This window comes from Schistocerca americana, chromosome X (genome assembly GCF_021461395.2).
Source record: "Schistocerca americana isolate TAMUIC-IGC-003095 chromosome X, iqSchAmer2.1, whole genome shotgun sequence".
NCBI lineage: Eukaryota > Metazoa > Arthropoda > Insecta > Orthoptera > Acrididae > Schistocerca > Schistocerca americana.
The window spans coordinates 450,681,753-450,706,221 of NC_060130.1; positions in this window are offsets into that span (position 1 = coordinate 450,681,753).

The following is a 24,469-nucleotide window of genomic DNA, read 5'->3' on the forward strand; positions in this document are numbered from 1 at the left end:
AGTGATATGGGTCTGTAATTCAGTGGGTTACTCCTATTTCCTTTCCTGAATATTGGTGTGACCTGTGCTACTTTCCAGTCTTTAGGAACAGGCCTTTCGTCAAGCGTGCGGTTGTACATCATTGCTAAGAAAGGCGCTATTGTGTCTACATACTCTGAAAGGACCCTCACTGGCATACCATCTGCACCGGAAGACTTGCGTTTCTTAAGTGATTTGAGTTTTATCGCAACACCTAAGATATCTACTTTTATGTCACTCATGCAAACAGCTGTTCTGGTTTCGGATTCTGGAATATTTACTTCGTCTTCTTTCGTGAAGGAATTACAGAAAACTGTATTTAGTAACTCCGCTCTAGTGGCACAATCTGTTACTTTTTGTGAGATGCTTCTCAGTATTTTTAACCTCTTTGCAATTTTTCAATAGATCTTGTATTTCTGATTTGCTTAATGTATAATCCCTTCATAACTATCATAGTCAAGGTATGTCATTAAATTCCTTAAAATATTTATAAGGAACCTTCTGTACTTCTGTTGCATCCAGAACATCATCGCCTAAACCTTCAATTCCTTGTTTTGCTTTTTCGAATGCATCCATAACAGGCTGATCTTCTTTTCTATATTTTTTTTATTCTGTTCTGTGTTATTTCTTCCATTTGTTAAATTCCTCCTTGAACTGAACCTTTACTGCTCTATTTCTGTAGCCTTTTTAACAACTTCTGAATTGTAGACCATCAGTGCAATAAGTCCTTTCAAATGATCCTGTTTAACAAACATTTACTAAGAAGAAAAAATATTAATAATTTATTTTTTAATGTTAAATGCTTCTATTTAATGTGTAATGATTTATGTTTAATAATTATTTTAATGTTTAGCATTTAACATTTTATATTTCACATTTCTGTTTAATGGCTATTTTTAATTAAAAAAATTAATCTTATCTTTGTGCTTGCCATTATTAATTTTTCTTGTCATATCTATTGTAATAAAACTAAATTTATCTTCACCCCAGCATTTACTACACATTTCTCTAAAATATTGAAATTTTTAATCTCCACTGTTGAACTATTGACAAATATAATTTAAATCAGTATCATGTTGTCTAAAAATACTTTAAAAATTTATATTACCTCTTAATATTTGCTTTTGTATATTAAAGTATGTCTGGGCTAAATAAAAACGTCTCTTCGTTTATGTCCTCCTCGATGACTGTCGAGAGTAAACTCATCAAAAACCACCGATGAAAATCATACAATTAGACGGTGATGTCAATGTAAATCCATTTAATTTCATAGCGAATTATCCAATTCTTGTTACAAATATGTCTAGGAATATGAATGTTATGACGATGATGAGTGCCATACTCTTTTACAGAGCATAGGGGAGCGACGCGGGAGACCCGCGCCACCTTACTAGGCAAGGTCCTAGTGGAGATGGTTCGCCATTGCCTTCCTCCGACCGTAATGGGGATGAATGATGATGATGAAGGCGACACAACAACACCCAGTCATCTCGAGGCAGGAGAAATCCCTGACCCCGCCGGGAATCGAACCTGGGACCCCATGCTCGGGAAGCGAGAACGCTACCGCTAGACCACGAGCTGCGGACATATAGCTACACAAAAAACTACTATGAAACTATGTGCAGGATTCAGTTATAGTACGCCATTTGATCCAATTGTTTATACACTCCTGGAAATTGAAATAAGAACACCGTGAATTCATTGTCTCAGGAAGGGGAAACTTTATTGACACATTCCTGGGGTCAGATACATCACATGATCACACTGACAGAACCACAGGCACATAGACACAGGCAACAGAGCATGCACAATGTCGGCACTAGTACGGTGTATATCCACCTTTCGCAGCAATGCAGGCTGCTATTCTCCCATGGAGACGATCGTAGAGATGCTGGATGTAGTCCTGTGGAACGGCTTGCCATGCCATTTCCACCTGGCGCCTCAGTTGGACCAGCGTTCATGCTGGACGTGCAGACCGCGTGAGACGACGCTTCATCCAGTCCCAAACATGCTCAATGGGGGACAGATCCGGAGATCTTGCTGGCCAGGGTAGTTGACTGACACCTTCTAGAGCACGTTGGGTGGCACGGGATACATGCGGACGTGCATTGTCCTGTTGGAACAGCAAGTTCCCATGCCGGTCTAGGAATGGTAGAACGATGGGTTCGATGACGGTTTGGATGCACCGTGCACTATTCAGTGTCCCCTCGACGATCACCAGTGGTGTACGGCCAGTGTAGGAGATCGCTCCCCACACCATGATGCCGGGTGTTGCCCTGTGTGCCTCGGTCGTATGCAGTCCTGATTGTGGCGCTCACCTGCACGGCGCCAAACACGCATACGACCATCATTGGCACCAAGGCAGAAGCGACTCTCATCGCTGAAGACGACACGTCTCCATTCGTCCCCCCATTCACGCCTGTCGCGACACCACTGGAGGCGGGCTGCACGATGTTGGGGCGTGAGCGGAAGACGGCCTAACGGTGTGCGGGACCGTAGCCCAGCTACATGGAGACGGTTGCGAATGGTCCTCGCCGATACCCCAGGAGCAACAGTGTCCCTAATTTGCTGGGAAGTGGCGGTGCGGTCCCCTACGGCACTGCGTAGGATCCTACGGTCTTGGCGTGCATCCGTGCGTCGCTGCGGTCCAGTCCCAGGTCGACGAGCACGTGCACCTTCCGCCGACCACTGGCGACAACATCGATGTACTGTGGAGACCTCACGCCCCACGTGTTGAGCAATTCGGCGGTACGTCCACCCGTCCTCCCGCATGCCCACTATACGCCCTCGCTCAAAGTCCGTCAACTGCACATACGGTTCACGTCCACGCTGTCGCGGCATGCTACCAGTGTTAAAGACTGCGATGGAGCTCCGTATGCCACGGCAAACTGGCTGACACTGTCGGCGGCGGTGCACAAATGCTGCGCAGCTAGTGCCATTCGACGGCCAACACCGCGGTTCCTGGTGTGTCCGCTGTGCCGTGCGTGTGATCATTGCTTGTACAGCCCTCTCGCAGTGTCCAGAGCAAGTATGGTGGGTCTGACACACCGGTGTCAATGTGTTCTTTTTTCCATTTCCAGGAGTGTATAATGATGTACAGGAAGAAAAGTTTAACATATGATAGTCAACACAGAATATTAACTAAAAATTTAAAAAGAAACTAGTTTTTCAATTTTTCTACCATTCAGTCATTATCATAACCATTAGAACTATCTGGGATCCCTCCACTATCAAAAATTTATAATAGTTTTACTTTATTTTAAATTGTCTTATAAACTGTTCTGATAATTTTTGGTCTCCAGAAACATGACACCAGTTTACTTTGTCTTTAAATTCTCTAAAACAATCTGACAATTTTTGTATTCAGAGATATAGTACCGTTTTACTTTATATTCACTGATAAAATTTTCTGATAATTTTTGCCTCATACAAATATAAGACCAATCCACTTTATCATTAAAATCTCTAATAAAGAATTTTTATTCTTTAATAAAGAAGTTTTTGGAATAGGAAAAACGAGACTGGGCAGAATATATATTTTTATCCCTTCATTCTTAAATCAAACCTCTTTTTGTGTGAGATTTTTTATTATTTACTCAGTTAAAAATATATAAATAATTTACTTTCAGTCATTTGAAGATCTGAGGTGGTTTTGTTGGTCAGGAATCCTCAGTAGTTGATGGATATTGCTGGTAGCCCCAGGTCTGCGGCAGGCCTAGGGCCTCTCTGGCAATATCCATCTACTTACTGACTTCCTTAATTATGTGCTCCCCTGTTGAAACTTACATTTTCAGCTCGGATGCCTTACCAGATTTTGATTCGAAGCAGAGGATCAAGTGTATTTAGTGTTAGGCAAAGTGACTTTTTCTAATCTTATCAGACTGTCCACATTGTATAACCAATATTCTGGTTTCCATGTAACGTTACAGTGCTACTTTCTTTGAAACCTTTTGCTGTGCACACATTTTGTTGATCTCACATACTTTCGTTTAATGTTAATGAGGCTGTTCAGGTGGAATTCACATGGCTTCAGCAGCAAGGCAGTTATCCCGTTTCCAATAGCCAATAGGCATTGACTATTGTGGTCATTAAAAAACCCAATGGGTTGCTACATATTTGTAATGAGTTTAAGTCCGCTGTTAATTCTCACTCGAACATTGATCTTTGTCCATTGCCTCTCTCAGAGGAGTTGTTGACTATTCTGAATAATGGTCACATTGAAAGATTGATTTAAAGAATGCCTATCTCCAACTACCACTTGATCATACTTGATGACATTTGCTAGTTTTGAATGAGCCATTCTGGGTACACAGGTACAGATGCTTAATGCTAGGGGTTGCAAGTGTATCCACCATTTTTACAAGTATTTAGAACATATGATTCAAAGTATTACACTCAGTATAAAATTTTTTTGACTACTTAGTGGTACAGATTCGATGCATGCTGAACATAATGAGAAACTTGAAACCATTTTAAACGCCTCCACGAAATTATTTTACATTGTTAACCAGGTAAGTGCAGTTTCCCTTCGTCAGCATTAAATAATTCTGTCACAAAGGTCTTATACCCACATACAACATTGAAGTGACTATAAACACTCTTGCTCCAACTGGCCTTAAACTGATGCAGCCGTTTCTAGGTAAAAAATAAGTACTAAGCCATGTTCGTTCACCATGTGCTGCAGATGCTGCACCATTTAAATCTGTTATTCAAGAAGGGTGTGTTGTTGGCCGCCTTTAAACAGACTTTTCATTGCTTGAAGCACGGCTTAAAAGCAGTGTTGTGGCTGATTTCATATATGTCAAGGTTGCCATTAACATTGGTAATGGACGCATCCCTGCATGTCAGTGCAACGGTTTTGTCCTACAAGTTATTGGGTGGTTCTCAACACCCAGTTGTCATCACCTCATAAATATTCAGTGCTGTGCAGCTCAGCTCTTCCAAAACTGAAAACGACGGTTTAGCGATCACTTATTGTGTCAATTAATTAATGTTTATTTGTATGGCACCAACTGTTGACTTACCGCAAAACTAGGAGTTTGTTGTATGGCATCACTCTAAGCTCCTTGTCACAACAGTGCCGTGTTAGCAGCGCTGGGCATTGCTCTTGAGTGTGTACCACTATGAAATGTATTTTCGCTCCACCGCCCAACACGCCAATGCATACGCTCTGAATCACCCCACTCTTGGCCTGGGCACAGAATTAGATCACTAGAATACCCTTTGTTTTGCCTTGGATCCACCCCTAGGAGCGAAAGTGGACAAATTCCTGCTGGCGGCGCATGATCCCTCTCAGTGTTGTCCCACGACCCAGTCATGAGATAAGGTTGCCAGAATGTGTTTTGTACCAGGTCGCCTATGCTTTCGAAACTATTTCGCGTGTCTCTACAGAGTGAATGCCGCACAGGGCATCATTATTTTGCCTATAGAGGGATCTGGTTGCCATGGTCCTGTCAATCCATGCTGTGGCCCACATCCTCTAGCCCCTACACACATCATATAGAGGGATGAAGCACATAAAGGTGTTGGCACTGATGGCAACACTGAACATGACTCCAGCAGTGTCTGCTCTCTTAATCAGGTATACCAAGTGCAAAGTTTCTCACCATGATTCCACGGTCATCACCCACGAAAGAGGGTGGGTATAGATTTTTCCAGGCAATTCCAGGGAGCTATGTGGCTGCTGGTACGATCTATGCCCTTGAGAAAATTTTCACCATTAAGGGGCACATGCTCACTGGTGTCGGCCAATGAACCCCAGTTCGACTCAGTTGCTGACCTTCTGCAACCTCAGTGGTACTCACCAACTGACCACTGCTCCTTTTCATTCCATCTACAACCCAAAGGCTGAGAGAATGGTCTTCACTTTTAAAACACAGATGAAAAAAGCCTTACATACACTGTCTACTGAGGATTCCTTCTACAGCTTCCTATTAGTGAGGTAATTCCGACAGAAATCGTACATATGCGTTGGTACCGCACGCTGTTCGAGTTGCTGCATCCTGCTTAACATGCCCATTCTTCATACAATCCCATTTATGCATGGAATGCCTGTGACTACTTAAGTACTTTGGGCTCACGTCTGATGTGGACCAGATGTTTACACAGACCATTGGGGACGCCAGCAGTCGCCGTTTGCACTTCCACCTTAACCTTTTCGGTGAGGGGATACTAATTTAGAAACCTATGGAGACTGAACCACTCCCTCTAACTCCTCTCCCCACCCAATGGCACCAGAGGCGCCTACTATTGTGGACGCACTAATGGTTCTATCATCCCAGCAGTCTTTTTCTGCGCCTCGTGATGGGGTCAATCCCACGGCTGTGGTCCTAGAACTACTTGTAGAGAGTGCTGCCTCTCTACCCACACAACCCCACTGATACTGGCGCAAGCCAAGACATTTTCGGAATTACGTGCTATTTTTTCTTTGGGGGGGAGGGGGGGGGGGGTTAATATCCCCAGCACCTGGCGTAATCAATAATGGATGATAGGCGCTACGGTAAGCCTTCAAACACACCACTGGAGGCATGACCGCTGATTAAGGTGGGCGGCACTGACAGCATTCAGATGTGGGCGAGCGGCTGTGGGTCACACGTGTAATTACAAATCACCACTATCTTCTAGACATTTACCTATCCTTGCCTTGACCTTGACTTGCAGGTTATGTTCTTGGTGGTTGATCAATGCTCCACTCATAATGAAATTCGTTTCATTTATGGTTTGTGGATTCGTATTAGGTGGGAATACTTCATCATCAAAAAATATCTTGAATAATCAGAAAGTCAGTGGGATGGTATTCTCATTGCCATGGCATATGGAGCCGGCGTGGAAAAATTGTAACACTTGGAACAGTACTCTACAACAAATCCCAATGCACCTCAGATCCTTCATGTAATCTATCAGCATGAATAGTAACATCATATTCTCCAGTTATTTTGGATGAATGGTCACTCCAGCATTACTGCAATCGGATTATTGGCGTATTTTGAAAATTAGACGATGACTGAAGAACTATGTCTATCATTCTGAGATACTGCATGCGAGTTTTGAGCGTTACTCGAAGCAGGCGTTTCTTGACTAGCTAAATATTTGGCTGTCTTCCCAAACGTCAAAAAGTGAACACCACAGCCTACTAGATGGAATCCTAAAAAAATTCTTGGTACCCCAACTAAAAATGCCTAGACTTCAAATTACTGATATGAAACGCTTAAGATTTGATCACAGATGTTAAACCTTGCTTTTCCAGAAAACGAACTTTTGGGCATTTCCATACTGCAAAGAATACCCAAATGATTTGGTAGAACGCTGGCACGTATTTCTGCAGTACTGGTGATATGAGAAGCAGAATGCAGCCATTGCGACAGCTTCGTAAGTCCGATCATTCTCAAGTGGTTTCGACACTGTCCATGCCCGAGGGAGCCTCTAAATATATCAATATCTCTCACTCATGGAAATATTTGTCAGATAGTACCAGAGACCTCTTTATCGCCGTAGAATCTCTGTGTTCAATAGTGGAATAATTATTACGAACATCAACAACAGACTTTCGACTGGTAGTAGAAAGTGAATGTATAAAGCTCTGCCAGAGCCAGTCACAAGCTCGGCTGAGAAATGATGAGTGGAAGAAGTAACACGTCGTGAAAAAACTTTGGTTCATCTGGCCCAGGTCATAGTACCTCCTGATGGCACCTTGCCAGGCTAACGATGAAGACCTCAACGGCCATGAAGGCGGAGATGAAGATCATCGGTAAGGCGGAACTGGCGGATGAGGCAGCCCAAATCGACTAGCGTCTGTTCTTAAATCCTATGGTTAGTGGTCGTCGTCTGTTCCCTAGTTTGTGCGGCTGATACATGCTCTTCTTGATCTCAACAATAAAGTCGTAAACATGTGACCTTCACAGAAGATAACCACAAAAATAGTTTCAATATGAATAGGCATGATAGAACAAAAAGAAAGAATTCCACTACCTCAGGCATCAGTCTCTAGACTGGATTTTCCTTGGTCATTGGGTTCTGGGGGACCATGAGCGTCACTCGCAGAAGAGTCGGAGCTTCTCAAAATCTCTGAGATGAAAACAATAACCTTCATAGGAACTCTCAACACAAACACTCTCTCCAAAGTAGTTAGGCTGAAACAGCTTATAAACTCGATGAAAAAATTCCACATATAAATACTGGCAATTCAAGAAACCCGATTTACCAAGGAAAATATTTTGATTCAGAGAACTTCAGAATCCACAAAGGAAAACCTGCAGTCCAGCACAACAAAGGACTCAAACAATTTGGCATAGCTTCCGCTGGGCACAAAGCAGTTATAGATTCAGTAGTTAACTTCCACTCAGCCACAGGAAGAATCTCCACAATCTCAGTGAAATCTGGAAACAAGGCATACACACTGATAAATGCACTTTCTTACACAAATGAATACAACGGAGAAGATCCACACGTATTAAGTGACTTGTGGGAACCAATGGAGGAAACCACAAATAAAATTCTTACACGTCATATGAAAATTCTGTTAGGAAGTTTCAATGGACAACTCGGCTAAGAGAAAAAATTCAGGAAAACAAGAGAAATTCACTCGGCTCAAAGAGAACAAAAAAACATTATGGGAGATTAATCAACTTTTGCGAAAACTTTGATCTAAAAGTCGTGTCTCCCCAAGTACTTAAACCTGTAAAAAAACTTACAATATAGAAATCACCAAGCTCGACTTTGGGTGAGTTTCAGGTAGACCATGTTGCTATATCCAATAAGATTACCAAAGAAATACCCAAAGCCCAACAAATATCTGATTTTTTGAGTCAGACCACGATTTGCTGCAAGTAAAGATTAGATTTCAACCTAACAGAAAAAAGTCACAAATGAATAAAACATTCACAGTTGATCCAGATTACCTTAAACTCAACGAGATAGAAATTCTTCAGGAAATTAGGCAATGAAACAACGAATTCGAAGAAATTTGCGGAAGTACCTAAAAACACTATGAGATTAAGCAAACCTCCAAGAAAGAGAAAACCCAGATGATCGAAAAGTTCATGTAATCAAGCAACAGAAGAGGGAATACAAGCATGGAAAACTTTCCGTAGCAACAAAACTCCAGAAAAATGGCAGGAATTTTTGAGAATAAAGGGAAGTCAATCTAAGGCAATACGAAGACAAAAACGTGGATATGGTACAAACCAGCTTAGAGAAATTGAACGAGAGCTTATCAAGAACAACACCAAAATTTTTTACAAAATTTTCAGAAAAAATCTAACACGATATCAACTACCTAATCTGAACTTTCGTCGGTATCACGGAACACTGGAAACCAACACAACAAATAACTGTCAAATTTTAGCTAAGTGTTTTCACTCATTTCTGAACTCCGAGCCTCCAATAGAATAACTAAATAATGAAAAACCCCCATCCAATCCTGATTCAAAACCATCGTCTCGTAAAGAAGTAAAGGAAATAATCAACTCTTTGAAGAATAACAAGTCTTCCAGGGAAAACAGAATCATAGCAGAAATATGCAAACCAAGCGACAATAATGTCACACAAGCAAGTCACAGAACTACACTTGGAATACTTAACAAATATCTCCAGAATGGAGATGTGGATTAATTCATCCTCTCCACGAACAAGAAACAAAATCTGATCCAAATATTTAAACGGAAATTTCACTGCTTCCTGTAGTATAGAAAATTCTTTTAAAAGCCCTGTTGAGTCAACAAGAAGAACAGACAGACCGGTTAATAGGAGAATATCAGGCAGGGTTTCGGAGAAATCGATCGTTCATTGAACAGATATGGAACCTAAGGACAATCTTGCAAATGAGAATGTGTAGAAATGTAGAAATAATGTGATAACTTTGGTCGACTTTAAAAAAGCTCATGATTCCATAGGTAGGCAAACATTATTCCACACTTCAGAGTACTTCAACATTGACACGGAAACAAGATCAATTATCCAACAGACATTAGCAGGTACAGACTCCAAAGTTAAGTTCATGGGCAAACGTCGGAAGCTTTTCATATTCATACTGGTGTTCGCCAAGGATATGGCCTCTCTCCCCTTCTATTTAACATGGTTCTGGGAAAAATCCATCAAGACATGGGGAAAGAAAATAGAGGGAATTCAACTCGGGATTAAAAATGAACACAGAATCAACGTGATGTGTCTGGATTTCGAGAACGATCTTACCATTCTAACCAACAATAGAAAAGTAGCCAAACTTAAACTGGAGAAGCTTCACGAAATCTCACAGAAAACTGGCCTACATATCTTCTACGAGGAGGCTCAATACATGGAAAGCAAGCCTGCAGATAATCTCTCCATTGCTATTCATTACGGGAAAGTGGCACCAGTTGCATATTTCAAATATCTGGGAGAGATAGTCCAACCATCAAGACCGAACTCCATAGCCTATCAAGAAATAATCCCCTAATTACAGAAAGCACAAAAGCTCACTTGGAATTACTACAATAAAAAAAATCTATTTCTATCAATGCAAAACTAAGGTTTTAGAACACAGAGGTACTACCAACAGCACTCTATGCTGCGGAAACTACAGTGATTCATGGTTATACCAAAATCAGACAGACTGAAAAGCTAGAAAGAATAATTCTGCGGAAAATATGTGGAACAGAGCTTCATGAAAAAATTTGGACAAAGAGGCCAACAAGAGAGATCTGCAAAGAGATAGATACAAAAACGGACACGTTTAGAAAGAGGAGGATGAAATTTTATGGACATGTCCGCAGGATGAACAAGAACAGGCTCACAAGGTAAATCTTTGACAGCAAGGACAAGACAAAGTAGATCACTGAAACAGAAGAAGAGATTAAGGAAGTGGGTATCACAGAAGAGAACATACCCAAGGACAAGACGAAGTAGATCACTGAAACAGAAGAAGAGATTAAGGAAGTGGGAATCACAGAAGAGAACATAAACAATCGAGAGCAGTTCAGGAGCATCATAAAGAAACATACACATAAACAAAAACACGCCTAGAAAAGAACCGGAACTAAATGATCGGAAGAACGTAAGAGAGAGCACAGCGAACGTATGAAGAGTATTTGGGAAGAACGAAGAAAGAAGAAGACATCATGACTTCTGAAGTTCAATCGGTCTTTTAAAAGGGAATAACCGAAAAATAATAAACAATGTTTGAATGATTGATGGCTTTAGAAAAAGTAATATTAAACGAAACCATACGAAACGTAGAAACATACTTGTCTCAGCTGAAACCGTAACACATGCAGCGAAGTTGGAATAGTTGCATGGCCAGCAGGTATAATGAAAGTCAAGCAAAACAAAGCCTGTAATCGTATTAGTTCAACGTGGTTCCTACAGAATGGCTTCCTGACTGGAACATCGGTGTGGGGATCCTGTAACGGCACCAGAAGTGCTATAAATAGTAAATACTCGGTACCAACGGAAGTATTGTTAAAAATTGTTACTATGGTGAAGGAAGGAAGATCAGGGTTAAACACCCCTTCGCAACGAGATAATTAGGATGGAGCATTAGCACGAACTGGGGAAGTACAGGGAAGGAAGTAGGCAGTGCTCCTTCAAAGATACCAATGCAACATTCAGCCCAGGAGATTTGAGTCAATAATGGAAATTTCGTATCTAGATGCCTCTACGGGGCTGTGAAACACCATCCTCCAAAATACGATTCCCGTCTCTTACACTCCACGCCACCTCAATCGTTACTGCCATAATTAAATAGATTACTTCTGTCACTACATAAGTTGCTTGTTGAATCCCACTAAAGTTTGTCAGGTTAGAAACGGATTGACAGAGTAGGTTTGTACAATACGATGTAAAGGAGATACTACTGTTTGCTTCCGGTCGAGATATTCACTATTCAGTTTCATTGTAAACAGATTCCACTCTATTACTGAGTCAAATGACGTACCCTTTTCGCTGGACGTTAAGAATCTTGTTGTGTGAATTCTTTGGGCAACGTAGAGAAGCCGAAGAAAGTTTGAGAAAAGAACAGATATCACACAGTTAATTACCTATACTGTTCACACATCCCAGAAGTCGATTATTGGCGAAAATTTTAAATTAACGGAACGCCACTGAATTATAAATGACCTCCGTAAAAGCAAGTTTGTTTCTTCAAAGTTAAATATTCACTGGCACAGAAACTGAAAAGTTTCTTTCGGCGGATATTAAGGCTTCCTTCTTACGTGATCGTTGAATTTAATCCATTAAAAAGGATCCGGCAGCTTTCATCTAAATTTTAGTGATAACGCTGGATGTATATTTCTCACGAATTACTGAAGCGACGACGATATCAAACAACAACCAATGGGAAGTCATATATCGTTTACCAGAATGACATATGCGCCAATATACAACTCTGCACTCTAATGTAGACAGATTCAGTACAAAGAACCTCATAACGGATGGGAGATAATTAATTAATCTTAACTAACAAACGTTATCGGGTTTTTTAGGTACACCTGCGCTGTGCGCAAAAGCATCCAAATGGCCTGAATTATTTACTACGTCTCACACTTAACAAAATAAATGAGTTGTATGAAATATGGCTAACTGCGTTTTTATTACCGACTTCAAAAAATTATCTGTGGACTCGCTCATCAATTACATCAGTAAATTTCATAGGAAACTATGTATCATTTGCTGTGGAATATCAGATTAAGTATATCGCATACTCTCCATAAACAGTTAGAAACCAACATTTGGTTGTTCAATTTTATTAACGTGTAAGTAATGCACAGTTGTTGACCATGAGCCTTACATTAAAAACTATTCTGCGAACTTTAAAAAATGCGAAATAAAATGACGTTTTGAGCTTCTCCTGGTTGTCTTTATGAACAGATAACTGCACTGGTAAAATGTTGAATGTCTGAATAGGGTACCATACTTTGTTAAAAACATAACGAATGCTCAAAATAATTATTTATATCTATTATGCTTTCCAATTGTCACAATATTCATTGCAAGTTCGTAAAATGGTATCAACAACGCAAAAGTAAAATCTTTACGTCGGCCTGGAATCTCACCGACTGAAGTAGAAGTGCCTTCAGTGATAAGTCCTGCTTCGAATGGAGCCCCTATGACACGAGAAGTCGTGCCTGGAGACGCCCTGTACAACGGTGGAATGCTAACCTGACTGTCGCCTCCCATACAGCCCGACAGCCATCAGTGATGGTCTGGGCTGCCATTTCATGTCATAGGAGGACCGATTTGGTAGTCATTCACTCCACCATTATTTCACAGCGTACATCAACGGTATTTTACACCCCGTTTTTTTTGTTTTTTTTTGTTTTTTTTTGTTTTTTTTTCTTTTTTGTTTTTTTTTGCCCTTCACGGCAAGCCAACCTGGGCTCACATTGTTGTGACCGTAGAAAATCTTAATTTTTATTCGTTCTTTTGTGACCATAATAAGAGTCCAGGCTCCATAGGCAAACAGCCAGCCGACATTAAGATATAGTCCACCACGACGTAGGGGCAAGATAAGCGGCGGAGGCTACCAAGTATGGCTTGTTGATCAATTAACTTAGTGTTTGACTTCCTGCCAGAGGAAGCAGCATGAATCAAACTTGCGCAATGGAAGACGCAAACACCAGGGTGGTAATACAGCAAGAGAGAGTGTCAGTCACGTGCGGAAAAGACTCGTGTGGAAGCAAATTAAGTTGTGAGCACCTAGAAACTTAAGTGTCGTGTGGAACCATAGGCATTCTTGTGCCATCTGATCACTTAGAAATGAAAGGGTCGCATGAAACAAATTAACTCGTGTGCACACAAGTACATGAGAAACCGAAGTAAAAGGCCAGGCAGCGGAATAGCCAGGAGGAGAGATTGAGATGCAGACTCAGAGCCAGTGCCGGCAGTTTGGAGATTCCGCAACGAGACGCCAGCGGGGCTGAGGAGGCCCATACCAGCCGATACAGCTGATAAAGACTTCAACTACGAGAAGACGGTGTTAGACTCTGGTGGACACTCAGAAACTGCAGGTAAAGTAGGATTTTTAGAGGTTCATTGGAATATTGTTGAACAGAGGCTGTCAGTCTTTGTCTCAGTTACTTAGAGAGATTTCAGTGCTAACCAAGAACAAGAGATTGCTTTGTACTTGTTTCTTATATGTACTGGCAATTAGCTTTGAATTAGCAAGTCCAAATAAACAGACTGAATCTTACTAAGGGGTTTATGGTCCTACACCTCACATAAGTATATGTGAGAATAAACTTGATAGAAACTAACCAATCTTTTCTGCCTATTGCAATTCTGTAACCTATTTTCAGGAAACTTATTTGCTTCAAACAAAGGAGATTCTCTCCCTCTCATCTCCGATATAAAGGCTGAGAGCAATTTATAACTAACCTATTGTCATTAACGTTCCGATTGCGCTATGCAGTTCGCATTTACTTCATTCTGGTATAGTGAGGCTGTGCCGGGAAGCGACAACATTTCTGCAAGATAATGCCCGCCCCCCACGTCGATAATTTCTTTTGTTTGTCTTCATGTCTGCCAAAACCTACCTTGACCAGCAAGGTCACTGAACTTCTATCCAAATGAGAAAGTTGGGAGGATTATAGGCATGGTCCTCTGACCGTCTCATCATGTTGACGATCTAACGTGTCAGTAGGACAGAATTTGACACATTCAACAATTTATCAATGAGTGCCAAGCCGAATAACAGCTTACATAAGGGCCAGATGTTTATTGACCTATTCATATACGATGCTAGAGCGAACTATTCTTCAATACTGCTCAACCGACTTGGGGTGGTGATCTTTCAGGAAACTGAAGGATACCAGCCCGTATCTTGGAAGACTATTTCTATTACTAGCTGTCTCCTCACTAGGTGTGAATGTAACTACTCAGATACTGGGTGGGAAGCCATGGTCACTGTATGTGGGGCTACCAAATCTGGATACTACTTGTTGGGAAGAACAACGAAGGCACAAACAGACCGTTTAGCACTGCAGTTACTCATGATTGCCAGACTCACTCATGGGAGGCTTTGTCGTTGAACACTGTGTCTACAGGAGTTCAGTTTTAGTACTGATTATATTTCAGGTAAACAGAATATAATTTCAGATGTGTTGTCACAGGAACACCGTGGCAAAAGCAAGCACAAACCAAAAATTTCAGCCTGCTTTACTTGGTAAGTGAAACTTTAGAGGATCATGTGACAACGTCACTTGAACATATTCTGCACGAATATAGTATTCTTAGTACATACACATTTTGGAGCATGCGTATGCTTTCACATACTAAAGGACGTTAAAGTGAAGTCCAATTAAGGAAAACATGCTGTTCCAGGACAATGTTATATAGCTAGGGACAACGCGTTGTTCAGAAGAAGGAAAGCACGGAAAACCAAAGTGGTCAGTGATTATCCGCGAAGAACTAAGTAACAAGCTAATGTGGGTTGTTAACTTAGTACAAAGACAGTTTCGAGCACGTAAATGCTTTCACAAACTGAGAGAGTCATGTTGTTTGGACACTATGCTGAAGCATAGATGTTGGCTAAGTTAAAAACCCTAAGTCGGTAAAAGGTGCCTATGCAGCCCTGATGCTTCCCATAATTTCATCTGGATTACATTCCCCAAATCACTTACCAGATCTGCATACATTCTGGTAATGACTGAATTAACATCGAAATACGTTACATACACAGGCCCATGCTAAGCCAAGAAAAGACAGTTGGAAATGCATTTGAACTGTATTCGTTGCATGAAGTTGGGTCAGTGAATAAAGTAATTTCGGACAATGCGCCGCAATTTAAGTCAAAATTTTGGCTACAGGTGATAAGGAAATGACGGATTCTATCTTCGTATATTTCATTCTGGCACCTATCTTGGGACACTGCAGAGAGAGTGATGAAAGAAATGGCGAATCGTGGCGTATCTACTGCCAGAGAGCATCATACGTGGGACAGATACTGAAGTCATTACAAAATGTGATTACAACGTTTCCCAATGACTCTACTCAACCACCTCCCATATTGGTTCTGAAGAATAAAGAACCTCTAAGGCTAAGAAAGGAAATAATACCGCCAACTGTGGACTGCAAGATGACTCATTTAGCAGTTGTTGCCCTCACCTTAAATAATCTAAAGATAGCAGCATAAAAGCGGAAAAATGCTGATAACAAGAAGAAGAGACAGATTATGTTCTAAGTGGGACGAAAGGTCCTCGTACTGTCCCACAAATTGTCAAGCAAACGAAATGCATCTTCAGAGATATTTGTCTGGGTTTCCACGGACCATATCGAGTACGTTGTATCCCACATCCAAATGCACTGAAACATAAATGTTATGTACTCGTAAGACACGCAGATTGCACCATATCACTAATGTGAGGTTCTGGGTCCACCGATGAGATGTAAAGACGGAAAAGGAAAGAGTTGAAATTCTGTTATATTTTCAATGAAGATAGTTACTGTGGAAATTGACTAGTGATTTATAGTGGGTTTCGTGTTATTTTCTAAGGCGAGGCTTGGTGTGGAAATGAGGTTGGATGATCAGCTTGTGTTAATGCCAGAAGATACAGAAATTTATGTTAATGACGTAGTTAAGTACTGAAAGGCTTGCCACTGGGATATTTCGTGTAGTGAGTGTTTTTGACAGTGTTATTTTTGTTTTTTGGTATCCTATGGGGTAACATGATCATAGGAGGTTATTTATTTCTGTAGAGTTTTCTGATCGAATGATGCTACATATGTGAAATGTTAACATCACTTGACAATGATACAAGTATAGTAAATTTGTTTGTTGAGACCATAATTTTTTGAGAGAGTTGGTCTATTTTGGTTTCCTGTCTGGTTGTTTTGGATATTGCTTTCGGCGAGTGGTTCGTGTGATTCATGTGTGTAAATTGATTTCGTGCCCAGTGGTTCCACTATTATCTGAGGAAGGTATACCAATGGGGATGAGTTTATAGTTACTTTACGAGATGAGAAAGTCAAATTAACTAACTCTGGGGATTATCTGTGTATGTCATGGGTATAGCTACCCCAGCTCCCCCAAGACGTTAGTAGCCTTAATCCTACTATCAGTTTTCTGTGCTACTAACTTTTCTTTTACTGTTCTTTGTTCGTGTGAATGAGGATCTCTTACTGATCTCATGCTTATTTGGAGTGTGATTGAAATCAGTTATAATCTGTGTAAGAACAGTCATGTCCAAGCTGTGGGTGATATAATCCCTGTCATAAGTTGAGTTATACGAGAAAGAGGAATGTCTGTGAAGCAGATCTGACGACCACGTGGCCTAAAACAGCTTGATTCCTTGAGTATTGTTTTCAAGACGTTGATGGTATGTTGAAGCTCTTGAAATGAGAAAATAGTGCTCTGTTTGCATCTGATTTATGATATGTCTGCTGGTTTTTGTGCATCGATTGGTTCCATCCTATGTGGAAAAAGATCACTGAGACTTCGATTGATATGTGTTGTCGTCACAAACAGAGTTTTTATGGATTGACTGAGTCCTTCCACGGTAGAAGAAAGGTATTAAGATTTTGATTAACTTCTGTCATCCTCAGGAACAGTGAGAAGAATAGTAATGATCAGTGTTTCACCCACAAATGAAGGCTGTTATAAGGAAATGGTTCATGTTGTAATTTCTTGCCAAAAGTCTGAACAATAGTCCCACAATTTATACTATGTTTATACTGATCCTGGAATATACATGTAGAAAGTATTAGCTGGTGTAGGAATCACAACAGCAGATATGGAGAATTTTGTAGGAGTTATTAGCTGAGCTTGCAGAATACACTATAGATCATTTGAGATGATTTCAGGTTTGTTTCCCTACAGAACGTGGAGAATATTTAATTAATTGGCTACAGGAACAGAGGGAACCATAGTTTAATATATCGAGGCTGAAGAACCACAAATTAACTGCTTAGATTATGAGAGTATTCAGTGCTTTTGTGGTGATTGCAAGTTTGGACGGATGCTAACGTGGATTTATTTTGCAGAGTATGGGAAGTCACAGTGGAATGAGTGGAAGCATTGGGTCACAAGTCCTTTATGATGGAAAAAGAGCTGTAACGAGGAAGATAACCTCCCATGTTTTGGTGGAAGACGATAAAATGTGGTTGAGATTTGTTTCTCCTAGTAAGCTGAGATACTTGAGTAATTATTATTTCAGTTGAGTAAGGGAATGTACGTGATAAACAATATTTACAAAGGTCTTCTCGGATTAGCGTGAGTAATCTTACAATATATGTCATGGTTCAGCTTCCACCCAACCTCCAATATCATCTAACAGGAAATCAGTGACGTTATGAGGGAGAAGATAATTGCAAATCAACGGAATACAAATTTGTAGAATCGTGTAGTGAACAGGGTGTAAATAATAAAGAAAGGAGAGCCATCAAAACTATATAGATAAGGACATCCCGTGGCAGAATTACGGAAGTGAGATCAGGAGGAAATTTGAGAATTACGAATGCAACATACACAGGGAGTAAGTTAAGGACTGATGGATCCCTCAGTTAAGGGAACCGAGGTTAGTGTAGTGATATAATGATGGTAGTAAAATTTTCTCTTCTTTCCAACACAGGTACATTAAATTATAATTTTTCTTTTATCAAATGGCGTGCAGTACGAGGGAGATATAAGGCGGAAACTGTACCGTAGGCAGCTTACTAACATTTTAGCCTTAAATTTACAAACAACACATTGATCCTTGCAACCCTGAATGTATATATGAATATAGTGCATATCGTTGTAGAACCCACGAGCACCATTTGGTATTACGTATATACACATAATTTGAGCTAGTACTTGAAACATAGCCAATATGAATTTTCTTTTAAAATGTTTGCAGATGTCTCATAGCTATCAGAGTACTTCTAAAAGTACTTGTAAATATTTGTAGCTAACAGCCCAGTTAATAAAGGATTTATGTGAATAATAAATTCTGTTTTGTAAAAAAAAATTACTGTAAGGATGTGATTGCTCACTAGTATATGATATTTTAATTTAATTGTGTATTTTTATTAAATCAGTTTCCTTATTCATTCTGTGTATGTGCAGAAAGACACACAGAACTGGTCACACTCTGACAGTGAGCCATACAAAGGGCAGCAAACTGATATGACGTTCCAACAGTATAGGACAGCGACTGTACTCAACGAAGAGTGAGACGGGCGGTCTCAGTGAATGGAGCGCCACCAGCACGCAGTCAGGATGAATGGACCTTGAGAGTGAAGGTCAAAACTCGCTTTCAATTATGTCTGACGCCAGCTGTTGATATGTGCTTCAGGGGTGTGGGCCCTTGAAGCATTTCTCCCCCAATCACAGAAAAAGGGCCTCCCAATTCTCGTTACTTCGTTCGGGAGAGGACGGATCAGCTGCCGCCAGTTTCTGCAGTACCTCTGCAGGCCCTGAAAGGCCAACTGCCACACGAGTCTTTCCATAAGCGGGACTGGTGAACTGAGGTTTCTGCTGGGATGGCCTGCGGGGAGTGAAGATCGCGTTTCCCCACGAGTCGCTACTTTGTCCAGATGCAAAATCTGTGGCATTTGATCAAGGCCTAAATTGTGGTGTTTATACCCCTGTTTGCCACAATAAGGACTGCTTTACAATGAGAAAAGAAGCCCGATCATTAACTGTGTTCAAAATTAAAGCTCTCTCCATATCCCTGTGAGGTAACGGGCGAGTAGCGACGCCCTGGGAATATTCTAAGTTCAGAGTTGGCGGCCACCGCTCGAGCCGCGCGGCAGGGCCGAGCTAGCTAGCATCGGCGAGGTGCCTCACAACGGCTGGAGCACGTGGTCCATCGTGCACGTGGCTGGGAGTTCCTTGGTGACGCGGTGCGCCGGGAAGGCCAAAGGTGGCGGACTTTGTGAAACCTTAATGGCAGATGTTTAACAGTTTGTACAGAAATTAATAGTAGCCAGATGAATCCTGATACCTCAAAAGGAAACATGTATATTACCATTATTTGCACGAAGATTATGATGGTGTAATCCGATTTTCAATATATTTATTAATTTAAAGTTTAGTATCTGACGATGAATTATACAAGTAACATCCAGAAACGAATTTCCAAAATATAAACGCTTCACCAGATTTCGTCGATCTACGTGTCTTTCGAAAGCTATTAGTGTAAACCACTCGGCCACTCCGGCCGGCTTGGAGAAAGGTAACAAATATGTAATATGGAATATGTGAAAGAGGGAGGCTATATAGGTGGCTCTTTCAATAAAAGCAGGCAGGAACGGTGAAAGCATAGACTTGTGAGAGATTTAAGGAAAAGTAATGAATGAATTGCGGGGAATGATGTAAGTTATAGATGTGTAATGAATGAGTCTGTGAATAGTGATGAATGGAAAGATTCAGTGGTTCAAAAAGAAGTTAAGAGGAGATGAATTTTGTGAAAGCAAATTGTGTGGAGAGTTCTGAAGAGGTATTAGCAAACAGTAGCAATTTCAGCTAGGAAGGTGTTGTAGTAGCAAGTGTTTGTGAGTCGGCGAAAAGCGTCGATGTTAGTGAAGGCGGCGTAGCTTTGGCCTCGCCAACTGCAAGTGAGGGTGCCACCAGCTGAAGTTAAAAATGTATCAGAGGAGGTAGGTGACTTCTGTTTAAAGGAACAGAGTAGTGATAATTTATGTAATGATGTAAAAGCTGCTGGTATTGATACTTCAGAGGAAGGAATTTACGCGTTTCTAGTCACGAATGAAGGCGAAACGAAACTTATTGATGAATGTGTGGATCTCAAACGTTTGTCAGAGTGTGAATGTGAGAATGCATGTAAAGTAGGATGGCGGGTTAATCTGGATGAAATGTGTGTAGAAATGGCAGTGTGTGCTAATTTTTGTCCAATCACAGTGGAAGGTAGCAAGTCTGGAAGCCCCAAAATTGTACAACAAGGTAGCAGCAATCTGTGTAACGTAGCCGAGGATGATAAAGTTCTGTACGATTCACATAAAGTTAATTTGTCAACGGAGAAAGTGAGGTTTCTGATGTGAATTTTTCTAGTGAATTAAATGGTGTTTCAGCAGATAAGATTGCTGCGATGAATATTTATGGTGATGATGGCTTAGGCAACGATATATTATTTCAGGAAGACAAACTGTTTAAAAGTGAATTGATGCGTAATTTTGTTGAAGTTGGAAGTGCCGAGGATTTGGAGGGGAAAAACAGTAAAGTTGTGCATGCTGTGGGTAGCGAATCAGCGAAATTTGTGAAAGAACTAACGGAAAATTTAGAGAGGGCTGAAGTAAATAGTGTGGATGGCGACAGTGCGTCTAATGAAGTTCGGACAAATCGCTATATGAAGGAGGAGTGTGATTCTAGTGAGACTGATTGGCGTTGGTATGGTAGAACGTTACAGTCGTTGCTGCCGCATGTGTGGAAAAGAGAGAAGTTTAAAATTGCTAGCAGTATATAGAGAAAGGACATAAGTGAAAAGATGCTCTAATCTGTAATTAGTGGTAGTAATTTTGGAGGGATAATTTATATGTTTTACTTGGGGAATCATTAGTAATTTGTTACTTTATTGTGGCACTGTACATGTGCTAAAGGGGGATGCTTAGGCACGGAGGGTGCGTGGAGGTCAGTGACCTCGTGAATTTAAGTAGAACAAGTATTGATTTATACTTTATATAAGAGTGTGGCAAAGAATTTTGAGGTCAATTTGAAGGGTATTAAAATTGTAATTGTATGTGCATACATTTTTTGGTGCGTGGAGGTAGGTAGGATGTATTAAAGTCAATTAAATAATACTTATGGGAGTTTGAGCTTACTGTGATTCAGTCGTTTGCCTTGTGACTTTGTTCCTAAAGTATCGTTTTCCGCTGGAGGGAGTGTTTAGCGAGGATCCTCTTTGGTTTTGGCAAATGATTTGTTGACGGGTTTCTACTTTTGGTTTTCGTTGTACACAGATTTGTCACGATAAACAATGGAACTCGGAATTCTGAGGCACACACAATTTCTGTGAGTAACTTGGTCAAAAGACTGCTGTGAGTAGAGCGATGGAAAAAAAATTATTGCGAGAAGGAGCCTTAGCGCTGGGTGAGTGACACAAGAAGTGCATACACAATCGCACATAAGTGAAAGTGCATTTAAAATTTTTATTTCTTGTCCAAAAAATTATTTATGCAGAATTGTAATCCATGAATTTATTTAATATGCCGTTTCGTTTATAATTTGTGTTTACTTAAGCTATTTCGAAATTCATGCTGCTCCCACACCACTACAAAAATTTGGTAAACACTATTGGCCTGGCGTTTAATCACAAAATTCAGTTCTTAGAAATTTGGCTTATATGTGCCTGTATGAACTGAAGGGTGCTACTTCTGAATATCCTGGCAAGCTAGAATGTTAGTAAGTAAGGGTGTGTGAGGTAACGGGCGAGTTGCGGCGTCCAGGAAATAAGTTCAGAGTTGGTGGCCACCGCTTGGGCCACGTGGCAGGGCCGAGATCGTTAGCATCGGTGTGGTGCCTCACGACGGCCGGAGCACGTGGTCCATCAAGCACGTGGCTGGGGATTCCTTGGTGACGCTGTGCGCCGGGAGGGCCAAAGGTGGCGGACTTTGTGAAGCCTTACTGGCAGATGTTTTACAGTTTGTATAGAAATCAATAGTAGCCAGATGAATCACGATACCTCCAAAAGAAACATGTACGTTACCATTATTTGGACGAAGATTCTGATGGTGTAATTAGACTTTCAATATATTTATTAGTTTAAAGTTTACTATCTGAAGATAAATTATACAAGTAACACCCAGCAACGAATTTGTAAACGCTTCATCCGATTTCTTCGATCTACGTGTCTTTAGAAAGCTATTAGTGTAAACCTAAATTGGTATGAATTACAGGCATGTAACTTAAATAGTACATGAGTTATTGGAGGTCAAAGTGGCCGATTACTATCGATCGCGTCAGGCCATAAATACTCCACAGTTACACCAAAAAACGGTAGCGGCATGTTTGTAAATATTATTATTCGTCTGTGTCTTTATTTATATAGGATATATACTATTCATGAAGAAAATGGTTAAATATTTACTGTGTGTTAGAAAGTACAGAAACATTAGGCTTCTGGTCTACCTTTTGCTTCTTTCATTTGATATATGTTTACTTGATTGTTTATGTTTTTAATAATGTGTGTTAGCGCGTGTGTATGGTCGAGCCGAAGGAATATTTGTTTAATTTCAAGTAATTAAATGTAAATCCAATATTTCGTATGTGCTTAAATATGTTTGTGAGTGTACGTTCGCTTGGAGACATGGAGGGAGCCAATCACAGCGCTCGTTAATGGTGAGATTGTATGGAAGTGGGGGAGGAACATCGTTTCGAGAGTGGAAACGAGGGCAGTTGTGGACAGGACACGGAGAGTTCTGGACAGTACGGCACAGGACACGGGAGTGAGTGCTGTACGTGGACAGTACAGCGTGACGGACGCACAGTCGGCGGAAAGACTTGGGCAGTGGAGCAGTTTGCGCCTCTTCGCAGAGGATAAAAATATTTCGCAGTGCCGAGCTGTGCTCTTGTGTGATTTCCATGGCTTCTGCAGTGAAGACATAATGTGCGTTTCGACGTGAATATCTCGCGAGCTATGTTGTTGTTCATAACTAATTACGCGAAGTAGGAATCTATTGTTTCCCTGTTATTCAACTTTTATTTAATTGCTGGACCATCGACACCAATAAGTGTTTTGCTTAACTTTATCGCATTCTCAAAAGTACTTCTACTATTGTACTTATCATTTAAAGTCGTTAAGACAGTACCTGCATATTTTATTTAATTAATATCTTTCATTTATAAATTTATACGTTACATTCATAATTCGCATTTGCCGAGTGGCAGAACCGCTCGATCATTCGATTCATGTGTGTATTCTTATCGTATACTGTAGACTCGGCAGTATTTGGCCTGTAATGCGACAACTATGTATCCCAGTCCCTAGACAACGAAACCAGCCAAAACTTTTAATATTTCAACACTGAGTCGGAGGATGCGTAGTTTTTTAAAATCCTTCATCTGTACAAACTATTTCTTCCTGGTCACTGCAAGATTGGTACGGAGATCCATGATAGCCCCTTATCCCCAATTGAATCAAGCAACGACCTCATTTGAACTTTGTTGCTCAAGTAACGTGAAGAGGGAAGAACCAAAGACGAGTGTATCCCCGTGAACCGAGCACCTCAATTCCTAGTAATGTGCGTCTGTGAGTTTGAGTTATGCGCCGTGACAGTGTCGTTCGAACAGAATATAGCGACCTCGTGTGTAATCTGTACAGTTGTAGATCAGATTATAAAATATGTAAAACGAAAGGGTTATTTTTGAGTCACTTGTATTTGTTTTGTATGAGTGAACAATTCCAGTTTCAACAAAAGTTGAATATTTTCATAGTAAGTTAGTGTTGTAACACGTGATGCTACTGAATTTAGCTACGTACTTTAGATAGAAGGCAATATGATGCCCAATGTTCTATGAATTTAAGACTTCATAACCTTTGTTGTATTG